This window comes from Crotalus tigris, unplaced genomic scaffold (assembly GCF_016545835.1).
Source record: "Crotalus tigris isolate CLP2741 ecotype Arizona unplaced genomic scaffold, ASM1654583v1 scf7180000020815.588926, whole genome shotgun sequence".
NCBI classification, from domain to species: Eukaryota; Metazoa; Chordata; class Lepidosauria; order Squamata; family Viperidae; genus Crotalus; species Crotalus tigris.
This window is the reverse complement of record NW_024098197.1, coordinates 286,229-291,463: the sequence shown is the minus strand read 5'-3', so window position 1 is coordinate 291,463 and position 5,235 is coordinate 286,229. Positions and strand designations below refer to the sequence as shown.

General features: G+C 42.1%; 1 long non-coding RNA gene across 1 annotated transcript; it reads left to right on the top strand.

Annotated features, from left to right (window-relative positions):
- The first annotated feature begins 681 nt into the window (after positions 1-681).
- On the top strand, positions 682-4,791 carry LOC120319554. Its single transcript, XR_005559792.1, has 4 exons — positions 682-773; positions 1,812-1,989; positions 2,810-3,037; positions 4,523-4,791. It is a non-coding gene; the product is annotated as an uncharacterized LOC120319554 (long non-coding RNA).
- The last annotated feature ends 444 nt before the right edge of the window (positions 4,792-5,235 follow it).

Genomic DNA, 5,235 nt, shown 5'->3' with positions numbered 1-5,235 from the left:
CAACCAAGATAGTTCTGAACTTTCTTTTGCTAATTGGGCAGGCAGTACTTGCTGTTGTCATCCACCATGGTAGTCTGTCTACAAGGGCAATTCAGAAATAAACCTCCGTTTGGTTATCCATGACAGACACTCGCAGATACAGAACTTGTATTATACACATTAGAAAACTGTTACATTACTTTTCAACATAATCGCCATTCAAATTGAGGCACTTGTCATAATGTCTTACAAGGTTTGAAATTCCTTCTGCAAAAAAAAATAAATAAATTCCTGCCTGGGAATGAAGCCATCCTCTAACAGCATTGTGAAGCGCATTGTCTTCATCAAAGCAGTGCGACGCAAGTCATTGTTTCCTTTAAAAAACTGGTTCATTTTCAATCGATCTAGCAGACGAATCAACTGCAACACACACCTTCTCTTTCCACTCCTCACTGCGCACGTGTCGCTATAGGACGGGCGTTGCTATCCCCGCCTATTTCTTGCACATGCTCAAATGGAGGTTAATTTCCGAATTGCCCTCGTATTTTTACAGTCTAGCTCAGGCGGTCTTACCTTCTTAGGAATCAGTGTTGATTAAGTCCTATCTTGGTCTTTTAAGAGCTCATCTCATTTTATCCTTTAATTCCCATCAGCCACCTATCTTGAACCCACTCCTGAATTTCTACTTCTTTGCAGGATATTTCTGTGATGGAACAGGACTTGCCTTTCCTGCTGGTCTTTGTGACTCAGGATTCTATTGCAGTGGAGGAGCTGTTTCTCCAAGACCCCATCTGGTTAGTGGTGCTGATGAAGTGAAGTAGTCCATCATTTGGAAATGATCCATGCTCAACAGATAATCTTGAAAGCACTATTTTAAAAGACCTATTTGAAAAGACCTCTCCTGAAGATTTTAATATCTAGATCAGGGGTCTCCCAACCTAGCAACTTTAAGACTTGTGGACTTCAACTCTCAGAATTTCTCAGCCAGGCATGCTGACTGAGGAATTCTGGGAGTTGAAGTCCACAAATCTTAAAGTTGCTAAGTTTGGAGAGCCCTGATCTAGATGGTTTTATAAGAAGAAAGACAATTACTCAAACAGTTAGACTCAAAACTATTAGGTCGTAGTCTCTCTCTCTTTCTCTCTTTCTCTCTTTCTCTCTCTCTCTCTCTCTCTCTCTCTCTCTGTGTGTGTGTGTGTGTGTGTGTGTGTGTTTTGAAAGTTAAAAGGAATATCTTAAAAAGATGTTATCATCACAAGCATCCTGTGAAGTACGTTGGATTGAGAGGTGGACAGCTTGTTGGCCCTGCGGTTTTCATCTGGAATTGTACAATTCACCATGGCCAACTTGTAGCATGACACGCTTAGTTCCTTTTGTCTTTGTTGACCACATTTTCATCAAAATTTTCATTTTATCTCTTGTATCAAGAGATACAAGAGATAACTATCAGCTTTTGTAATACTTTGTTGAATAATAAAAGGAACTAATCCTACATTGAATTGTCCTGCAGCAAGTTGTCCTATGGTGAGTTGGCCATGGTGAGTAGGCTACAGTGAGTTGGCTTAGACCAGGGGTAGGTAACCTTGGCTCTTTTATGACTCGTGGACTTCAACTCCCAGAATTCCTGAGCCAGCCACAAGTCATAAAGTCATAAAAGAGCCAAGGTTGCCTATCCCTGGCCTAGGCTCATTTTCATCTACTGTAGGACCCTAACAACCAACTCAGTGGCTTCAATTAAACAATCCCATGTGGCATAATTTTGCCTTTCTTCTTTGCTTCCCATTAGGGTCCTCAACATCTTCGATCCTGACAGAATTCATTTATATTTACAGGTCACAAGCAAAGGTGGTCAGTGCCCACCTGGCCATTATTGTGTGATTGGGACTGATAGACCACAACCATGCCCAGCAGGGAGTTACAATCCCTTCTGGGAAATGGACCAATGTTTGGATTGTCCAGAAGGGGCTTATTGTAATATTGGTTCTGCCAACTACACCCACTGCCCTGCTGGTGAGTTTCACCATTCCACAATCTTTCCATTCATATTTTAAAATTGCAATGGTCTAATTTTCCACTGATCTCCTAGTTGCATGTTGACTTAACGCTTTCTCTGAGAATTGAAGCAATGCTCCTTGAAGTTTTAATAAACTAAGGCAGTGAGGAATGAACAATGTGTAGCCCATCAGAGGTTGAGTTGCAACTTTACCATTGCTTGCCACCGGTCATGCTGATGGGAGATGCCTGCCAACAACATTTGGAAGGCTTTGTGCTGTAGATGGTGTCCTCTGGTTGAGCAAATAGCAAGGAACAGTAGATATCTCATGCTGCTTGGAATGTTCCCTACTCCCCAACAGATATTGGCCCTTGGGTTCATCTGAAGATGATTACTGAGCAGACATATTGCTTTCTAGTCAGGTTCTGGTTTCCTGGAATTCATCCCTGTCTGACTAAAGTTCAGCTTGTCTCTGAACTCTTGTATTTTTGATTCCACCTCATCTGATGAGCAGGGACAGAAAGAAATGCACTTGGTTTGTTCTACTGAATGCCGATCGATGGTTGTGCTTCATATGAGTTGGAATTATCCAGCTCAGAAGATACACTTCATTTTTAAGTGTAAGAAGTGACTTGTCCATGATTTTACTCGTATTCCTTCTAAGCTGAGTTAAGATTCATTTTGAGGATCCACATTTTAATCTGATCGTGAGAGGAGAATCCTTCGTGCACTTTTCTCTTGTATTTATTATTCATACTTCTTGATTTCATATTAATTGACTTGTTTAGAATTAGTCTGCTAAATTAATTGGAAATATCCATCTCCTTTTCACTTTAGGTCATTACTGCCCAAAGAACACCAAGTTTGCTACCCAGTTCCCTTGTCCCAGAGGGACCTACAGTGAAATTTTGAGCCTCAGGATGGTGGCTGAGTGCCAGCCATGCCCTTCTGGGAAATTTTGCTCCAAGCCCGGTTTGATCAATCCTGATGGCATCTGCATGCCAGGATGGTATTGTCCACTTGGGTCAACGTCAGGCAAGCCAATATCTACAGGAAATCACTCTGGTATTTAATTTTTTACAATTATATTGAGTAATAACATGATTGAGTTAAGGGGTTGCCACAAAGAAGAGGGGGTCAAGCTATTCTCCAAAGCACCAGAAGGCAGGACAAGAAGCAACGGATGGAAACTAATCAAGGAGAGGAGCAACCCGGAACTAAGGAGGAATTTCCTAACAGTTAGAACAATTAACCAGTGGAACAACTTGCCTTCAGAAGTTGTGGGTGCTCCATCAGTGGAGGTTTTTAAGAAGAAATTGGACAACGTTCCTCCAGGTCTTCCTGTCCTCCAGAAGATGGTAGAGGACAGGAAGACCTGGAGGAACGTTGTCCATGGGGTCGCGATGGGTTGGACACGACTTTGCATTTAACAAGAAGAAGAAGGAGGAGGAGGAGGAGGAGGAGGAGGAGGAGGAGGAGGAGGAGGAGGAGGAGAGGAGGAAGAAGAAGAAGAAGAAGAAGAAGAAGAAGAAGAAGAAGAAGAAGAAGAAGAAGAAGAAGAAGAAGAAGAAGAAGAAGAAGAAGAAGAAGAAGAAGAAGAAGAAGAAGAAGAAGAAGAAGAAAGAGGAAGAAGGAAAAGAAGGAAGAAGAAGGAAGAAGAAGGAAGAAGAAGAAGAAGAAGAAGAAGAAGAAGAAGAAGAAGAAGAAGAAGAACCATTTGTCTGAAATGGTATAGGGTTTCCTGTTTAAGACAGGGGTTGGACTAGGAGACCTCCAAGATCGCTTCCAACTCTGTTATTCTGTCATTCTATGTGCTGTTAATTTCAGAATATATTGTGTGTGTCTTTGAATCACTGTGGACTCCTGCCATCTCCCTGAACTAGTCACTGAAGTTTTCTTGGCAAGATTTCAGAAGAGGTTCGCCATTGCCTCCTTCCTAGGGCTGAACGGTAGGACTGGCCCAAGGTCACCCAGTTGGTTTCTTGCCTAAGGCAGGCCTAGATGTCACAGTCTCCCAAGTTCTAGCCACTATACCAAACTAGCTCTCGCTAATATGTTTGGGAGGGGCGAGAGAGATCAATTTTGTCCCCTGATCAGAAAGCAAAATTGGAACGTATTATTCCTCTGCGCCTAAAGAAGAACAGGGGAATCACCTCTGCACTGATCATATTAACTTGAAAATGCTCAGGGCAGCCATGCATGGTGTTAATTATATAAAATTGGTTAATAAAGAATTCCACTCCCAGGCTTTTAAAAGATAATTATGTTTGCTGAATAACATGTCATCAGCACCTATTGAAATTTCAGAAACTAGCCTGGTCAATTCTTCAGTCTGAGTTCCTTCCTTTACTTGCACAACTCACCAAATTTATATTCAAGTCAGAAAACAAATCAAAGGGGGGGAAACTCGCATTTTGGTTACAGTTAAGCAGGTCTGTTTGGGCAGCAAAATTGAAAGGGTGGCCGAGTGCAAAATGTTTGTGTTTAGGTTGCACAAAATGCTCATCATGTTTGCTCTGCAAAATTGAGAGATAATCTTTTCTATTCCAGAAGCAGACTTAATTCGAAGGTGCCAGTCAGGGTCCTTCTGTCCAGAAGCTTCTTCTATTCCCATTCTTTGTAGTCCAGGTAAATGTATTTCTCGCGTTCACCAACAAACTCATTCAGATCTGGGTGTCCACGTTCCTTTCTCTAGACAAGAAGAAACTGAGATTTGTCCTAAGATGACTTCTATCTCCCAAGGTCTGATCTCAGATCTCAACAATGGGCTATATATTTACACTGAAGAGCAATCAAGGAAACGGCAACACTCTGTTTTAAGAACCAATAGCCAAGATATGAAAAAAGAAGATCATATGGACTCTAGAAAAAGTACAGAGAAGAGCAACAAAGATGATCAGGGGGCTGGAGGCTAAAATATATAAGGAACGGTTGCTGGAATTGGGTAGGTCTAGTCTAATGAGGAGAAGGACAAAGGGGGACATGATAGCAGTGTTCCAATATCTCAGGGGCTGCCCCAAAGAAGAGGGAGTCAAGCTATTCTCCAAAGCCCCTGAAGGCAGGAAAAGAAGCAACAGAAGGAGACTATCAAGGAGAGAAGCAACCTAGAACTAAGGAAAAACTTCCTGACCGTTAGAACAATTAACCAATGGAATAACCTGCCTCCAAAAGCGGTGAATGCTCCAACAATGGAAGTTTTTAAGAAGAGACTGGACAGCCATTTGTCTGAAATGGTGTAGGGTTTCCTGCCTGAGCAGGGGGTT